The sequence below is a fragment of the Diceros bicornis genome, chromosome 3 (genome assembly GCF_020826845.1).
Source record: "Diceros bicornis minor isolate mBicDic1 chromosome 3, mDicBic1.mat.cur, whole genome shotgun sequence".
Lineage (NCBI taxonomy): Eukaryota > Metazoa > Chordata > Mammalia > Perissodactyla > Rhinocerotidae > Diceros > Diceros bicornis.
This window is the reverse complement of record NC_080742.1, coordinates 83,218,348-83,236,221: the sequence shown is the minus strand read 5'-3', so window position 1 is coordinate 83,236,221 and position 17,874 is coordinate 83,218,348. Positions and strand designations below refer to the sequence as shown.

Sequence of the window (17,874 nt, the reverse complement as noted above, 5' to 3'; positions counted from 1 at the left end):
TATCTATATAAAGGAGGTGAAAAAGTCTTTAAGTAGATTATAGTTTACACTTTTCCGCTTCTATAAGGTCGATGTCATAATTCTGTGACTATCTGGAGCAAGGGGAAGCGGCACAAGCCGCTCATACTCCAACAGAAGGGGAGCTGGGAACATACAACAGCGTGGGAAGCTGCATCTGATGGAATTCTGGAGACTGTAGTTCAGTGGAGAAATGTTTACTGAGCCCTTTCTCTGTGCAAAGCCCATTCATTCTGCAGGGAACTGAGGCCAAAAATACTATTAGGCATTTCAGAATGGCCATAGCTCTGACATGTTTTCCCTTTTATAAACATTTTACTGTGTTCAAGCCTGTTCATCAGATCAGCTTGCTAAGCATGACCTTCAGTCTAGCAAAGGTAGAAGACAGTTTCCTTGATAGGTTCTTCTAAAATGGCATTTTGTGAAGATAAATACTGTCATGCCATAGTTTTATTACTTCTCATCCATGAAGCAAAGCGTACTTGCATTACCACTTTCCTGTTAAAACAGCACTTAACACATACTTAGAGCTGACATTTTAAAAACTCCTTAGATTAATTAAAAAAATATATGACCTCGTCTTCTCCAAGGCGCAGAGAAACTTTCAGTCATTTTAAAGCATCACTCCACAAAACATTTGAGTGTGATCCATTCTCTTTAGCAAACCCTAGGCAAACGCACGCAATACACTGAATAATGTTTTGCAACCCACAGGCAGCTTCCTCTGATTCCCTATGCCTATCAGATCACACACACACACATCCGCAAAATCCAGAATCATCCTCAGAAATACATAGGTCGTCACAATGACATATACAAACGTTCATATTAAATTCTGGCCCCAGACCGAAACGTTCACCTGTTCCGAGGCACTGGCTTGAATCAATTCTCATGCGCATAAACACCCACGTGGCCAAGTGCACCTTTCCGGAGGTGAGCGGGCACCAGAACCGCAGCGTTTAGTCGATACTCACCCTTGGAGGGAGACGGGCAGCGGTGCACACGACGTCCCCACTCCCCTGATACGCGGGACCCCTGAAGCCCTGACAGCGGTGACAGCGGTGACAGCCTTGACAGCGATCATGGGCCTCGCGCACCAGCCAGGGTGCGGACCGCGGCTACTGCCCGGGCCAGAAGACAGACCTAGCGCCTTGGCACAGAGGCGCGGACCAATCGCAGCGGGTCTCCAGCCCCCACAGCCAATGGGGACGCGCGGCGGCGGGCCAATGAGGGTGCTGACAGTGGCAAAAACAGTTACCAAATTGCCAGAAGGCGGCACAAAAAGGTGAGGAGAGAGGAGGGGGCACGGGGCTGACCTTCTCACCTTGCCAGGTGGCTCCTTTTCAAGTGGAAGCCAATTGGGACAGGGACGGGCTACCTGTGTCACCTCAGGTGCACCACACCGCCTGTAGGTGCGCACGGAGGACTAAATGGATGTCCTCCAAGGTTCCACTCACCTGACACTGAGCCCCACTTTCCTCATTCCTCAAATGGGGCTGTGACACTTGCCTTATAGGGTTATCCTGAGGCTTAGAGAAGCTTCCTTAAATACAGGGTCCAGACCACGGGCTCGTGTCTCAGGGAAAAGATGAAAACACATCGGTCTGAAGGAAATAGAGACATGCATGAAAGGGAGACAGGGGATGATGTTTTAAATAAGAGAAGAAGAAATGGGAGGTGGGGCGTAAGAGGGGTTGTTCAGAAGAGATCTTTACAAGCTCGGATTAAAATTATCAAGAAGAAAAGGGAAAAAGTGCTCACTCTTTGGGACAACAGGAAGCAGACATCCTTCCAGTTTAGAGGAAAGAATTATTTTTTCCCCAAAAGTATAGATAACTATTGTCTTTAGGACCCTCTTTGCTTGAATCCATGCACCCCTAAATATTTCATGATGGTCATGATCCCACTACATCAGTTTGACACTAGGAGCAGCAGCCAGGCAGGAGCCCCCTTGCTGCTCTCTGACCTGGGGCAAGTTACTTCACCAGGGCAAAGGTTAAACAGAGGTCACACAGCCCAGCAGAAGCAGCATGGGTTTGGCGGCACATAGTTTGGATTCTGATCCAGGATTCACCTCGCAGTGACTGCGAGGACCACAAATGAGCCCTACCAAATAGGGTACCTGGTTTGAGGTGGACACTCCTGAAATTCAACTTGGGTGAGTGGCAGACTCATCTTTAAAAGCATTTTGGTGGAACGTTAAATTGAATGATCTGTTATGCAGAAAGAAACTGTCACTAAGAAAGCACCCAGTAAGAGTCAATTCTTCTTCTCTCTTTCAAGGTAAATGTAAAATGATCATTTCACTCCAAAATTCTGCCTGGGTCAAGGCTTTGTCCCTTCTGGCACTCAGGCAGCCTTTGATCCAGGGTCTCTGAGGGCCCCTGAGGAATTGCTGTTTTCCCTCTCTCCCCCACTGCCTGGTTTCTGTCCCCTGGGCCTGCTCCCTGTCTCCCACTGCCAGCCCACTCACTGCATTGCAGGGACCCCATGGGAGCAGAGGTTGTTCAGGAGTCTGTGCACCTCTGTCTTGGAGAGCCTTCCCGTTGCATTGAGAGGACACACAGAGGTTCTGAAACCCACCTGCCCCAGGCTTTCATCCTAGTCAACCAGCACCACACACATCTGCCTCCCTGGGTGCACCTCACTGGAGAACAGATCTGCACCAAGAAGAAATGCAGTCCTGGGTGGGATGTTACTAAGAGGCTTATTTACCTGCAGCACAAACTCTGGGGACCTCCTGATGGCCTCTCACCAGCTTTGGATACAATCAGAGTTCTCCCTGGCAACATCTACGCACACATGCCATCACCTTCTGACCCTGACCCCTCCCTCCCAGTAGCATAGATCCTGCCCTGAAATATCCTACACACACACAGTAGCATAGATCCTGCCCTGAAATACAACCCGCCCCCCGCACTCCCCATGACATGGTGACATAGATCCTGCCCTGAATCATCCCCCTCCCTTCACCAGTTGGAGAGCATTCCCTCCTCCTAGATCCGGTTCAGCACCAGTCACACCAGGAAGCCTTCTAAGATCTCTGCATTAATGCCAAACCAGGCACTCTGTGCCCTGTTCTATGCCCCTCAGCTCTGACTTTCTGGTTGGAGAAACAGCCTTTTGCACTTGTTCTTCATTGTGGGTTTTTATCCATTTCATGTTAAAAAGGGCAAGGACCTCAGACTCTGTCATATTTTTATCCTCCACACAAAATGAGAGTGATGGATCATGTACTGAGTATCTACTGTGTTCTAATCCTCATGCACAACCCTGTGAAGTCTTATCTCCATTTATACATGAGGAAGCCAAACTCGGAGGAGGGCAGTGACTTGCCTAAGACACAAACACCTAAGGTTCTCTCTGGTCCTCTGCTCTCTGTGCCTCCTTGGGTGGCATTTAGTTCAATGAATATCAATGACCTTAGGTCAGAGAGAAATTTGCATGATTTGGTAAGTTTCGGAACGAAAGACCATCAGCTTTGAAGTGAGGTGTGTGGACAGTGGCTCCTAGGGAAGGATGAGAAAGCCAAAGGTCAATGGAAGGGCACTTTCTGACTCCAGTTAGGGACTCCCAGCACTTCTGCCAAGAGGAGGCTCAGGTGCAATCCCAGAAGAGCTTTTGCCTACCATCTCCTTTGCACAGGGCCAGACTTTGGCTTCCAGGGAAGCCTATGAATACAGTGAGCTCCTTTGTCGGCAGCAGGCTTTGCTGGGTCAGTATGGCTGGGCACTTCCTGCTGTAAGTGGGCAGATATACGACCCCCAAAGACATGTCCCAGGGTGAGACTTCCCACCCTCTCCTGATCTCCAGAATAAAACTCACAAGGGTTCAGGACCTGTCGTCACAACTCAGCACCAATGTCCAAGGGACCTCCTTCTGGGGTTTCTGTTTTATGGGTTTAATGTACATGAAAGTGCTTTGAAATGTGGAAAGAGCTATATAAATATTGATAAATAAAGTTGAGGCTTGAAACTGTAAAACACCTGGAGGAAAACATAGGGGTAAATCTTCACAACATTGGTTTTGGCAATGATTTCATGGGTATGACACCAAAAGCACAAGTAAAATAGACAAGTGGGACTACATCAAACTAAAAGGCTTCTACATAACAAAGGAAACAATCAACAGAGTCAAAAGGTAACCTGTGGAATGGGAGAAAATACTTTTATGTCTGATAATGGGTTAATACCTCAAATATGTAAGGAACTCCTACTACTCAATATCAAAAAAATAAACACCTGCCTTAAAAATGGATAAAGGACTTGAAAAGATGTTTCTTCAAAGAAGGCATACAAATAGCCAAAAGGTTCACTGAAAGGTCTTCAGCATCACTAATCATCAGGGAAATACAAATCAAAACTACAATGAGATATCACTTCACACCTAGTTGGATGGCTATTATACATGTTAAAAAAAAAACCCCAAAATAAGTGTCAGTCAAGATGTAGAAAAATTGGAATCCTGTGGACTGTTTGTGGGAATGTAAAATGGTGCAACTGCTATGGAAAATAGTATAGGTGTTTCTCAAAAAATTAAAAATAGAACTACCATATGACCCAGAAATCCCACTTCCAGGTATTTATCCAAAAGAATTGAAAGCAGTATCTCAAAGAGATATTTGCACTCCCGTGTTCATTGTAGCTTTATTCACAATAGCCAAGAAGTAGAAACAAGCTAAATGTCCATCAATGGATGAATGGATAAAGAAAATGTTGTATATACACACAATGGAATATTATTCAGTCATAAAAGAGAAGGAAATTCTGTCATAGTCTACTACATGGATGAACTTTGAGGACATTATGCTAAGTGAAATAAGCCAGTCACAGAATGACAAATTGCATGATTCTATTTATATGAGGTATCTAGAATAGTCAAACTCATAGAAACAGAGAGTAGAATGGTGGTTTCCAGGGGCTGGAGGAGTTGCCAGGGGGAATGGGGCGTGACTGTTCAATGAGTATAGAGTTTCAGTCATGTAAGATGAAAAAGTTCTAGACATCTGCTGCACAACATTGTGCTTATAGTTAACAATATTGTACTGTACACTTACAAATTTGTTAAGGGTAGATCTCGTGTGTTTTTTTACCACAATAAAAAAAAAAGAAAGAAAGTTGAGACTAAGTGACTTACTCAAAATTCAAAAGCTAATCAATGGTGTCTCAATATGGGATTTTCCCCATTTCTATAGTGTCACTCATGAACTTTGTGGTTAATATAGTCTTTACTCATTCCAGAAATATTTACTGCATGTTCACTGTTTGCTAAACATTGCTTTAGGTGCTTGTATACACAATGGTTAACAAAATAGACATAAATGCTGATCTTTGTTGAGTTCTAATTCTAGTGCTGGGAGATAAAAAAATAATAAGATAAATCTGTTTATAGTGTATTAGAAGGTGATAGATTAGCCCACGTCCTAGCTAGCCAAGTAACCCCACCACACTTCCCAGCCAAGGTTTCAACAGACCTCACCAAAATGCCATCTCAAATGGAAGACATCAGGGAAACCATGATGTTCGTGTTTCACAAATTTGCTGGGGATAAAGGCTACTTAACAAAGTACTCCTGAGAGAACTCATGGAATAAGAGATGCCTGGATTTTTAGGAAATTGAAAAAACCCTCTGGCTGCAGACAAAATAATGAAGGACCCGGACCAGTGGTGAGATGGCAAAGTGGGCTTCCAGAGCTTCTTTTCGCTAATTGCTGGGCTCACCACTGAGTGCAATGACTATTTTGTAGTACACACGAAGCAGAAGGGATAGAGGTAGGCAGCATTGAGCAATTACTCCCACCATGATGAGAGTCCCCCCAAAGGGTTGCTTAAGGAATCTGCCCCATAGCTTCCCCTGCATAAGGACTTCAGGAGCAGGTTAGGACCCTTAGAAAATGTACAAATAAAATCCAACTCCCATTCGACAAGCAAAGAAAGAAAAGTCAGTTAAAGTCAGATAAGTTTTTGATTTTTAAATTGCTTGCATCCTCTTGCCTCAATAAACAAATTCCTTTTTTAGTTTCGAAAAGAAGAAGAAGAAGGTGATAAGTGCTAAAGAGAAAAATAAAGCAGGGAGGGAGATAGGGAGTACAGGGGAGGGGGTCCATTTTAAATAGGGTGGTCAGAGAAGACTCTCAGAAAAGATGAGATTTGGGCCACAAGCTGAAGGAGGCCAAGGAGCAAGCCATGTGCATATGATGGGGGAGAGTGCTCTGGGCAGAGGGCATAGCAGATGCAAGAGCCCTGGGGCAGGAGTGTGCCTAGTGCAAAGCAAGGTTAGTCCCTGGGGCTGGAGCAGAGTGAGAGGAGTGGAATAGTGAGAGGTGAGGTTAGAGGGGCAATGGGGAGGGGTTCAGGGTTTTATGGGACCACTCTGGCTACTGTGTTGAGAACAGACAGTGAGGGGGCAAAGGTGGAAGCAGGGAGACCAGTTAAGCCATTACAATATACAGGTGAGAAAATATGAGAGGTGATGGTGGAGGAGGTTAGAAATCACTGGATATTGAAGGGAAAGCCAACAGAATATCCTGATGCATTGACTGGGGAGGGGCACAACAGAAAAAGGAGAGTCAAGGGTGACTTCCAGGTTTTGAGCCTGGAGAACTGGAAGGATGAAATGAAAGGATGGGCAAGACCATGGGTCAGGTGAGTTCAGTTCTTGTAAATCAATCATTGTTCAACTCCTTGATTAATTTTCTTTATAAAATTAATTTTAATTACACAAACAATACACATTCCCCCTGTAAAATGAAAGGATTTTGACCCCACCCTGCTCTTCTTTCAACCTTTACAGAATTAACTACTATTATTAGTTTGATATGAATGCTTCCAGATCCTTTGCTAGATGTTTACATACCTACCAATATTCCCTTGGAAGATATAGTTTTGTGTTGTGAGTTTTTGGAGGACAAAAATTTACATAAATGCATCACTGTGCAACTTGCTGTTTCCATGCAATAATATGAGTTGGAGATGAGTTCATATTTGTACATAGAGTTCTACCTCATTTGTTTTCACTGCTGCATAGTATTCCATATATTAGACAACTATAAAGGAATAGTGAATTCATTTGAAAGTGAAGAAAAGGTGTATTAGTCAGGGTTCTCCTTAGAATTAGAAAAAAAAATATATATATAGAGAGAGAGAGAGAGAGGAGAGAAACAGAAGCTGTTCTAGCTACTGCAGAAGGTGGAAGCAGGATTGCAGAGGGCAAGGAGTTGTTTTTTAGGAGTGTGGCAACAGAGATGGGGTTCTCCTATGCTGTCCTCCACTTGATGTTTGTGAAGGCAATATTACTGATTAACCTGGGAGATTTGTTCCAGCAGTGAAAGTGAATGATTTTATAGACTCATAAATCTACGGATTCCTACTGTTGGCAGTCTAATGCCATTATTGGTGGTTTACTGCCCTGTGCAAATGGGGACTTTGCTGCCTTCTGGGGTGGAAGGAAGAGGGGTGGGAGAGATACGGGTTCTCATTCTCATTGAGCTAGTCCTCAAAGGATATGATCACAGTGGCCTGAGAGAAGGTGGCTCACTTTCAGTCTTTGGGACTCATTACATCTAAACAGACAGACCAAGGTTCCCAGCAGGTGCCTGACACTAGCATGATGCCTGTGGACTGTAAGAGCTGGAAGGACCTCAGGGCCCTTCTGTTACCGAACTAAGTGGGCTCACCTCCTGGTGAGTTAGTTAAATAAGGCACTATACCTGTGGAAGTTGTCTCACAAAGTAAAGTGTATTTGCAGCAAATAGGAGACCATGAGGAATCATTTCCAAAGTCACGGCATCCTCAAAGGGAAGTAGGGACCTTTATTTTGGCTGGGGAATGAATATTCAGAAGGGAGAGGCAGCTATTTGCTTGCACAGGCTCAGTTGGAAAACATGCTTCTATATACACTGCAGGTTACAGTAATGAGTCCTAAGCTCCTCCTGGAGAGATCTTAGCCTTAAAAATAAAGCAAGGGTCATGGATATAGCTCTTGTGGTGAGGCTTGGTCAGTTTCAGGGTAGTTGGTGGTTGCATATCATTAACATAACAAAAGGGGGGAAAACAACTTGGAAAAAACAGTTAAATGCTTCCAAACCCACCCCTGAGTTTCTTGGGGCACCTAGTCAGTGAACCTTCTAATCCAAGGTCTTTATGTTGCAGATGAGGAAGCTGGGAGTCAGACAAGTGACACAACTCGATAATCAGAGTTCAGAAGTGAGGTCCTTTACTTGGTTCCAAAAATGGAATTATATAAGCACAGGACTGGGAATTCCTAGTTTAGCAGCAGTTTATAGTTAAAAGTTTTAGGGGGTTAGTTGATAAAAGCTTTGTGTGAATCGGCACTAAGATATGGTTCTTATGACAAATGAACATGCTGTGTTTAAGGATATCCATTATATTTATAAAATAAAATTAATATGTGTTCATGGTAAGGAATTTGAAAACTATTAAAAAGTATAAAGACAAAGTCAGAAATCACCCATAAAATCCAACACCTCTACTACCTAAAGCCAATAATTGTAAATAATTTGTGTGTATATATATACATCAAAAATATTATACAAATCAATCACATTGCATCTACAATTTTGTATCACATTTCTTAAATTAAACTTTTATTCTGAGAATTGTAGAATTCACATGCAGTTATAAGAAATAATACAGAGAGATCCCATGTACCCTTTATCAAATTTTCCCCAACGGTAACATCTTACAAAACTAGAGTTCATTATCACAACCAGGATATTGACATTTACAATCCTCTGATATTATTCAGATTTCCCTGTTTCCTGGTACACATTTGCGTGTGTGTGTGTATGTGTGTTTAGTTCACTACAATTTTATCGCACATGTAGGTTCATGCACCCACAACCACCGTCAAGATGCAGAACAGTTCCATCCCCACAAGGTGCCCCTTTATCATCACACCCCCTTCCTCTCTTATGTCCCATCCATCCCTGACCCCTGGCAACCAATAATCTGTTCTCCAAAATCTCTACATTTTGTCTTTTCAAAAATGTTATATAAATGGAATCATACCTTTGGTACATATGTAACCTTATAGGATTGGCTTTTTTCACTCAGCTTAATTCCCTTGAGATCCACTCAGGTTGTGTGTGCCTCATTAATTCATTTTTCTTTATTGCTGCATAGTATTCATGGTGTGGATGCACCACAGTTTGTTTAACCAGAAGAGGCGAGGTAGACCGGCCATGCCCTGGGTGCCAGTATTGCCTGTTGCCCTTGTTTATTTTATCTTCTACCAAAAAGAGTTGAAGGACGTTAGAGTGGTTTCCAGTTTTTGACTATTATGAATAAAGCTGCTATGAACATTCGTGTACACATTTTTATGTGAAGGTAAGTTTTCATTTCTCTGGAATAAATCCCAAGAGTACAATTACTGAGTCACATAGTAACTGCATGTTTAATTTATAAGAAACTGTCAGAATATTTTTTGGAGTATGAATGTTTTTAACATGTAGTGTGAGTATTTCTCTAAGTAATTAAATAGTCTTTGAAAAAAAAACATGACTTTTAATGACTACATAATATTGCAAGGATGGATGCGGCATAATTTATTTAAGCCTTTCCCTAACATTGAACATTTGGCTTGTTTCATATTTATTTTTCCACATAGAAATCATCAATAGACTCCTGCATGTGGAGCTGGTGTGAAGAACAGGCCAACTTGACCTGGTTCTTGCAGTGCCCAGGGGTGAGCAAGTTCTGAAAGACTGATTCGTGATAACTGCAATGCCCAGGGGCCTGAGGGAGACATCAGGATGCTACTTTTTTCATTATTCAATGAGAAATACACCTGTCACACAGACAGAGAGTGTTTATGGTAGCACTGGCATAAACAACTTCCCCTTCCACTTATGCTGGAAGGCCATCACAATCAGAAATTCCCTTTTAGTTGACCAGGAGAAAGACAACAGAATGCAACAACTCTTCATATTGTCAAGTGCCAGGAGAATCAGGTGGTCCATTGGTGAACTTGGCACCAGGAAGAGGGGAGAATGACTCTAATGGCCCAATATTGAGTGGTCTCACCCCTCCTCATTTTGGGAGTGGCCTTGTCATAGGACAGAACACAAGACATCTGCTGGCCAAGGCACACAGGAGAGCTTTGATGGGATTTGCCCACAGTCACTCTCTTGATTTCTATGTTTAAAACCTTTTCTGAGAGGAGTGATGTCAGCATCATGCTTGAGTGAGCTCCCACATTTGATTCTATCCCCTAAGATACAACAAAAAGGACATGCATATACCAACAGATGATGTTCACACAACACAAAAGATGTCTGAGAGACCCACACAGCCATACATCTGAAAGTGGAGGTACTGGACCCCGTGGAGAAAGTGGATCGAGGTAAGGAGGCCTGCTCTCCTTCCCCAATGACGGTGACTCTGGGACCATGCAGCTCTCGGTGGGGGGGAGGGTGGCCCTCCATTGGAAAACTGTCACTCTCCAAGTTCCCTCACAGCCCATGGGAAGCTCCCACACAGAGGTGACTGAACTGTTGTGGGGGTGTCTTCACTAAGCTAGCACCCCAGGAAAGCAGAAAGTGAGGGAAGGGTGAGAAGCCCTTGGGATTTGGCAGGCAAAGGAAGAGCCCCTCCACCCTCTGGGTGCTTCAGTTCAGCAAGTTGGCCAGAGCGCCCTTGGATTGTGACAGGCTCAGAATACACAGCTCTTGACCTCCACCAAGTGGCAGCAGGTAGAAGCTGCAACCAGATATTTTCAGCATGAGAAAAAACAAACTAACACCCTCAAACAGTTGCAAAAATATATTAAATCTCAAGACCAGAAGGAAAATGACAAGCACCCAGAAATCAATCCTGAAGGCACAGAAATTTATAATCTAAATGACAGAGAATTCAAAATAGCTATCATAAAAAAGCTCAATGAGTTACAAGAAAATACAGATAGACAGTTCAACGAAATAAGAAACTTCTTCACAACAGAGATTGAAACAATAAAGAAAAACCAATCAGAAATGTTGGAGATGAAAAACACAATGGAGGAGATAAAGAAAAATCAGGAATCTTTAAAGAATAGAGTTGACAATATGGAGTATAGAATTAGCAACCTAGAGGATGGGAATGCAGAAATGCTACAGATGGAGGAGGAGAGAGAATTAAGACTAAAAAGAAATGAAGAAATTCTCTGAGAAATATCCAACTCAATTAGGAAATGCAATATGAGGATTATAGGTATTCCAGAGGGAGAACAGAGGGAAAAAGGGGCAGAGAGCTTGTTCAAAGAAATAATAGGTGAGAACTTCCCAAACCTGGGGAAGGAGCTGGAATTACAAGTGAATGAAGTCAATAGATGTCCTAACTATATCAACATAAAAAGACCCTCTCCAAAGCATATAGTAGTAAAGCTGGCAAAAGTCAGTGACAAAGAAAAACTATTCAGATCAGCAAGACAACAAAACTAATGTACAAAGGAACTTCTATCAGGCTCTCAGCATACTTCTCAGCAGAAACCTTACAGGCTAGGAGAGAGTGGAATGATGTATTCAAAATTCTGAAAGACAAAAACTTTCAGCCAAGAATACTCTATCCAGTGAAAATATCCTTCAGATATGATGGAGAAATAAAAACTTTTCCAGATAAACAAAAGCTAAGGGAGTTCATTGTCATAAGACCCCCACTGCAAGAAAGGCTTAAGAAGGCCCTCATGCCTGGGAAAAAAACAAGAGAGAGAGAGAGAAACAGAATACAAAGCCTTGAACAAGGAGAAAAATAGTTAGACAAAGCAGAAAAATGGCCGCTTTCTATCAGAACAGGTTAGCAAATACTTAATTATAACATCAAAGGTAAAGGGAAGGAAAACACCAAAAATAAATATAACCTCATCACTTTAACCACAAACTCACAACACAAGATGGAGCAAGTTATGACAATAACAACTTAGAAAGGGAAGAGGAGAGGGATAGAATCAAGTAAGTCAAAGAAAATAAGAGGCAATCAGAAAATGGATTATCTCATCTATGAGATTTTTTATACAAACCCCATGGTAACGCACTAAACAAATAATCAGAACAGAGAAACATATGATAAATGAAAGAGAAAACTAAGAAAACCATCATAGAGAACTACCAAACTGAATTGGTAGTCCAAAACATACGGGAGGAGAAACAAAGGAAATGCAGAAGAACCAGAAAGTGAGTGATAAAATAGCAGCATTAAGTCCTCATATATCAATAATCACTCTAAATGTAAATGGATTGAATTCTCCAATCAAAAGACAGAGTGGTGGGATGGATTGAAAAACAAGACCAAACAAAATGCTGCCTCCAGGAAACATATCTCAGCTCTAAGGACAAACAGGCTCAGAGTGAAGGGATGGAAGGTGATTCTCCAAGCTAATGGCAAACAAAAGAAAGCAGGTGTTGCCATACTTATATCAGAAAAAGTAGACTTCAAGATAAAACAGGTATTGAGAGACAAAAAGGGGCAATATATAATCATAAAAGGGACACTCTAAATACACTTATAAATATATATACACCCAACACAGGAGCACCAAAGTACATAAAGCAACTATTAACAAAACTAAAAGGAGATATTAAAACACAATAATTGTAGGGGACCTTAATGCCTCACTTACTGTCAATGCATAGATCATCTAGATGGAAAGTCAACAAGGAAAGAGTGAAATTAAATGATAGACTAGATCTGATGGACTTAATAGATATATATAGAGCACTCCATCCAAACACAGCAGAACACACATTCTTTTCCAGCGTGCATGGAACATTCTCAAGGATAGACCATATGTTGGGAAACAAGGCAAGCCTCTATAAATTTAAGAAGCTTGAAATCATAACAGGCACCTTTTATGACAATAATGCTATGAAACTAGAAATCAACTACAGGAAAAAAGCTGGGAAAGTGACAAAGATGTGGAGACTAAATAATGTGCTACTGAACAACCAATGGATCATTGAAGAAATTAAAGGAAATCAAAAAATATCTGGAGACAAGTGGAAATGAAAATACACCATACCAACTCATATGGGATGCAGCAAAAGCAGTCCTGAGAGGAAAATTCATAGCAATACAGGCCCATATTGACAAATAAGGAAAATCCCAAATAGGCAATCTTTTTTTTTTTTTTTTTCCTGAGGAAGGTCAGCCCTGAGCTAACATCTATTGCCAATCCTCCTCTTTTTTTTTTCCCTTTTTCTCCCAAATCCCCAGTAGATAGTTGTATGTCATAGCTGCATATCCTGCTAGTTGCTGTATGTGGGATGCCACCTCAGCATGCCCCGACAGGCAGTGTGTCAGTGCATGCCCAGGATCCGAACCCAGGCCGCCAGCAGCAGAGTGCACACACTTAACCACTAAGCCACAGGGCTGGCCCCCCCAAATAGGCAATCTTAAATTACAGCTAACAGAATTAGAAAAAGAAGAACAAATAAAGCCCAAAGTCAGCAGAAGGTGGGAAATAATAAAAATTAGAGCAGAAATAAATGAAATTAAAGCCAACAAAACAATAGAAAGTATCAATGAAACAAAAAGCTGTTTCTTTGAGAAGATAAAAAAAATTCACAAACCCTTAGCCAGAGTTAGTAAGAAAAAAAGAGAGAAGGCTCAAATAAATAAAATTAGAAATGACAGAGGAGAAATTACAATAGCTACCACAGAAATTCAGAGGATTATAAGAGAATACTATGAAAAATTATGTGCCAACAAATTGGACAATCTAGAAGAAATGGATAAATTCTTAGACTCATACAACCTCCCAAAACTGAATCAAGAAGAAATAGAGAATCTGAATAGACCAATCACAAGTAAAGAGATGGAAACAATAATAAAAAACCTCCCAAAAAATAAAAGTCCAGGACTAGATGGCTTCTCTGGAGAATTTTACCAAACATTCAAAGAAGATTTAATACCTATATTTCACAAACTATTCCAAAAAATAGAGGAAGATGGAACACTTCCTAACACATTCTACGAGGGCAACATCACCCTGATACCAAAGCCAGACAAGGACAATACAAAAAAGGAAAATTACAAGCCAATATCATTGATGAACATAGATGCAAAAATCCTCAACAAAGTATTAGCAAATTGAATACAGCAATACATTAAAAGGATCATACACCATGATCAAGTGGCGTTTATACCAGAGACACAGGGATGGTTCAACATCTGCAAATCAATCAATGTGATACACCACATTAACAAAATGAGGAATAAAAATCACATGATCATCTCAATAGATGCAGAGAAAGCTTTTCACAAGATCCAACACCCATTTATGATAAAAACTCTGAATAAAATTTTTGTAAAAGGATAGTATCTCAGCATAATAAAGGTCATATAGGACAAAACCACAGCAAACACCATACTTAGTGAAAAACTGAAAGCCATCCCTCTGAGAACAGGAACAAGACAAGGGTGCCCACTCTTGCCACTCTTATTCAACATAGTACTGGAGGTGTTTGCTAGGGCAATTAGGCAAGAAAAAGGAATAAAAGTAATCCAAATAGGCAACAAAGAACTGAACTCTCACTGTTTGCAGATGACATGATTTTATACATAGAAAACCCTAAAGAATCCATCAGAAAACTATTAGAAATAATCAACAACTACAGCAAAGTTGCAGGGTACAAAATCAACTTACAAAAATCAGTTGCATATATATATATATATAATAACAAACTAATGGAAAGAGAACTCAAGAAGACAATCCCATTTACAATCACAAAAAATTACAATTACAATTACAAACAAAAAAATAAAATACCTAGGAATAAATTTAACCAAGGAGGCAAAAGACCTATATAATGAAAACTATAAGATATTATTGAAAGAAAGTGATGATGACATAAAGAAATGGAAAGATATCCATGCACATGGATTGGAAGAATAAACATAGTTAAAATGTCCATACTACCTAAAGCAATCTACAGATTCAATGCAATCCCAATCAGAATCCTAATGACATTCTTCACAAAAATAGAACAAAGAATCCTAAATTCATATGGGGCAACAAAAGACCCTGAATAGCTAAACCAATCCTGAGAAAAAAGAGCAAAGCTAGAGGCATCACAATCCCTGACTTCAAAATATACAACAAAGCTGTAATAATCAAAACAGCATGGTACTGGTACAAAAACAGACACACAGATCAATGGAACACAATTTAAAGCCAAGAAATAAAACCAGACATCTACGGACAGCTAATCTTTGACAAAGGAGCTAAGAACGTACAAGGGAGAAAGGAAAGTCTCTTCAATACATGGTGCTGGGAAAATTGGACAGCCACACGCAAAAGAATGAAAGTAGACCATTGCCTTTCACCATACACAAAAATTAACTCAAAATGGATCAAAGACTTGAAGGCAAGACCTGAAACTCTAAAACTCCTAGAAGAGAATATAGGTAGTACACTCTTTGACATCAGCCTTAGAGGGATCTTTTTGAATTCCATGTCTACTCAGACAAGGGAAACAAAAGAAAAAATAAACAAGTGGGACTTCATCAGACTAAAGAGCTTCTGCAAGGCAAAGGAAAACAGAATCAAAATGAAAAGATAAAGCACCAGCTGGGAGAAAATATTTGCAAACTATATACCCAACAAGAAGTTAATCTCCATAATATATAAAGAACTCACACAACTGAACAACAAAAGAACAAACAACCCAATCAAAAAATGAGGAGAGGATATGAACAGACATTTTTCCAAGGAAGATATACAGATGGCCAACAGGCACATGAAAAGATGTTCAACATCACTAATCATCAGGGAAATGCAAATCAAAACTACACTAAGATATCACCTTACACTTGTTAGAATGGCTATAATCGCCAAGACAAAAAATAACAAATGTTGGAGAGGTTGTTGAGAAAAGGGAACCCTCATTCACTGCTGGTGGGAATGTAAACTGGTGCAGCCACTATGGAAGACAGTATGGAGATCCCTCAAAAATTTTAAAATAGAAATACCTTATGATCCAGCTATTCCACTACTAGGTATTTATCCAAAGAACTTGAAGTCAACAATCCAAAGAGACTTATGCACCCCTATGTTCATTGCAGCATTATTCACTATAGCCAAGACATGGAAGAAACCCAAGTGTCCATCGACTGATGATTGGATAAAGATGTGGTATATACATACAATGAAATACTACTCAGAGAAAATTGTTCCATTTGCAACAACATGGATGGACCTGGAGGGTATTATGTTAAGCGAAGTAAGCCAGACAGAGAAAGACAAACACCATATGACTTCACTCATATGTGCAAGATAAATTAACACACAGACAGAACAGTTTGATGATTACCAGGGGGAAGAAGAAAGGCAGGCGGGCACAAGGGGTGAAGGGGTGCATTTCTATGGTAACTGAGAAACAATAATGTACAACTGAAATTTCACAATGTTATAAACTATTATGACATCAATAAAAAAACTATTCTGATTGACACATTATTTATTTTGTGAGTTGATGCCCTCAGTCACCTCTTGTGTTGTTGTTAGCGCCATAGAGTTGATTCTGACTCCTAGCAACTCTGTGTACAACAGAGTGGAGACCTGCCCGGTCTTTTGCACCATCCTCTCATCTTCCAGCACTGTATCAGACAATGCTCTACTGCTATTCACAGGGTTTTCATGGCCAATTTTTCAGAAGTGGGTGGCCAGGTCCTTCTTCCTCGGGTATCTTAGTCTGGAAGCTCTGCTGAGCCCTGTCCACCTTTCCACCATGGGTGACCCTGCTAGTATCTGAAACACTGGTTGCAGAGCTTCTAGCATCACAGCAACATGCAGCTTCCACAGTATGACAACCAACAGACGGATGTCCTGTGTCCTGACAAGGGACAAGAACCCAAGCTGGGCGCTGAGAGCACTTAATCTTAACCACTAGACCACCAGGGCTTGTTCCATCCTGTGAGCCAGTAGCTTTTCTCTCTTTTTCCACTCTTTGCATCTTTGCTTTCCGATCTATCTAGAATTGCTTCTGCAGTTTAACACTCAGTGGAAAATGCAGTTGCCTCTTCCTCACGTTCTTATAGGATACAACACTATAGCCTCCAAGTACTTACAACTTGCACTACTGCAAGTCACGTTCATTATTACAAGTAACTTGCACTCTTATAAACAACCCATTCTACATGAATCTTGTCATTTTTTTATTATTTCTTTAAGGGAAATTTTAGCAGTGAAATCATTAGGTTCAAGAGTATGAACATTTTGGGAGGTTTGATCATTTATAAATTTATCCCTGGTAAAGCAGCTCATTCTGGAGCTTGATGAGAATGCCCAATTCATTTTATTTTTACCAACACCGGGCAATAGGTTTTTTTTAAATGCAAATTTGATAGGTGAAAACTGCATCTTTTAATTCATATGACATTATTTTCAGTGAGCTCCACACTAGCACATAAATATGCTGCCTCCTGAGGCAAGGCTGAGGATCATCAACAGGGAACCGTGAATTGCTAGACGGGTCCCGGTGGGCCACTTCCAGTTCTCAGAAGTGCTCATACATTTTCATGGCTCTGACCACAGTAAGAAAAGATTCCTCTGCTGAAGGCAATGGCAATGGATGCTCTGTACTGAGCACGTAACTGGAGGTCCAGGCAGTACAGCCATGCGGACTTTATTCACTCACTCATTAATTCAACAAACAGCTATTGAGCACCTACCTTCAAGGGACTATGCTAGGCATTGCAGACACTAGGATCAGCAAGACACACTCTCTGCTCTCGGGTGTTTACGATCAAGGAGGTAAGACAGACAGACAGTTACAAAACAATGTGGTAAGCACATACAGGGTGCTATGCTCTGGGAATAGAGAGTGAGCAACACCCAGTGTTACTGGAGAAGGCAGGGCCAGGG

At 41.1% G+C, this 17,874-nt stretch overlaps 1 pseudogene; it reads left to right on the top strand.

Moving 5' to 3' along the window:
- The first annotated feature begins 5,500 nt into the window (after positions 1 to 5,500).
- On the top strand, positions 5,501 to 5,787 carry LOC131422244 (protein S100-A10-like; annotated as a pseudogene).
- The last annotated feature ends 12,087 nt before the right edge of the window (positions 5,788 to 17,874 follow it).